This window comes from Penaeus monodon, chromosome 27, assembly GCF_015228065.2.
Source record: "Penaeus monodon isolate SGIC_2016 chromosome 27, NSTDA_Pmon_1, whole genome shotgun sequence".
Taxonomy (NCBI): domain Eukaryota; kingdom Metazoa; phylum Arthropoda; class Malacostraca; order Decapoda; family Penaeidae; genus Penaeus; species Penaeus monodon.
This window is the reverse complement of record NC_051412.1, coordinates 37,581,971-37,583,578: the sequence shown is the minus strand read 5'-3', so window position 1 is coordinate 37,583,578 and position 1,608 is coordinate 37,581,971.

Sequence of the window (1,608 nt, the reverse complement as noted above, 5' to 3'; positions counted from 1 at the left end):
GCAAATAAGGGTAATTTAGATTTACGTTTAGTACTTTCATGCTTGCAAGTTAAACGTGTATGATGGATAAATAATCATCATTAATATACGAGAGCCTCTTAGTTCATTACCTTGAATTTCAATTTTTCTCTACAGCCTTGGCACGTTTACACAGGTGCGGACTCGATTTTTGTCGGTTTGTGTAGATGTACATGTCAGCATATCATTAGCTCCTTACACCTGCACCCTCGAACAGCTGCACGGGAGGGGGCGGGACGGGACACGAGCTTTGTCAGTTCCTCTCTGGGGCCGCGGCTGTGACGGAGGCGTGGGAGTGTCGCTGTTGTCTCGGTGTCGTTGGTAATGGTATCGGTGCAGCGGGAGTGGTATCGGTGCAGCGGGAGTGGTATCGATGTCAGCGGGAGTGGTATCGATGTCAGCGGGAGTGGTCCCAGTGTCAGTAGAAGTGGTACGGGTGTTAGTGGTTGTGGATTCGGTGATAGTGGTATCGGTATTAAGTCATACTGATATCGGGTGTCAGTGCCTGTGGTATCGTCGCCATGTGGTGTCGGTGTCAATAATTGTGGTAACTGTGCCCCTCTCGAACAAGAGAGCTGGAGATTCGGCGATTGGCTGGGGAGGAAAGGACTCTGTTTTCGCAGGATAATTGGGGTTTCGTCGTCTGGAGGTTTTACAGAGCGCAATTGATCTTCGTCCCGTGGGGAGCGCGTGTTGCAAGCAGGCCGTGATCGATGACCGAGAGGTATGGGGTTTCGAGAAGTATTTGAGAAGTATTCTGGCCGTTGAAGGGGGAAAATCCCTCGATGTACAAAAAGATCTTGTAGACGAGTGAAAGTGTGAGGGAGACGGAGAATGGCGGAGGAGGAGAAAGCAGTCCCCATCTCCACCGTTCTCAAGGTACAGGAAATAGAGAGGACGTTGACTGAGGCTGCAGCAACATATGTAGCAACGTGGGATCGAGGGGGACTCCACAGACACTTGTACCACGGAGTGCCTGCATGACTGGCGCTACAGGTGTCCCAGGCGCATGATGCTATTTTTGGAGTTTGACAGCGGACTGATCATAGGTGATTATTTTTCTACATTATTTGTATGAAGGAAAGTATGGTTACTGGAAAGATGGGAGGAAAATAAGCCGGTTCAGTGAATATGAGCTGAGCAGATGAGTTTTGGAGTGTTCGCTGCCGTCTTTGTCACAGGCTCCACACCCCGCCATCACCCCAACCAAGCTTTGCAAGTGACGACGCCTGACGAGGGAGCTGACGGAGCATGCAACCTCGATCAGATGTTGCTCTCGCGCCCCGTGACGTGCCCCCAGCGGAAGGCCCGGCCAAGTCCCTCGGCTCAGGCTCCGCGCCCTTACAAATCCTCTTTCCTCCAACTCTTCTTGGACCTGAAGCTCCCCTCCATGCCCCTGCCATCGCGCCTCCTGCCCTTCGCCCTCCCCTCGCTGCCCCAGTCGCTCTCGTCCCTCTTCCTCAAGGTCAAGCAGCTGGGTCGTGTCTCGAAGACCGAAGGAGGGGCATCGCTCCTTCCGTCGCTCTCGTGCGCCGCCAAGGACGCTCGCTCGCTCGCGCCCTCCCCCCTCCCCCCGGCGGATGCCACTCC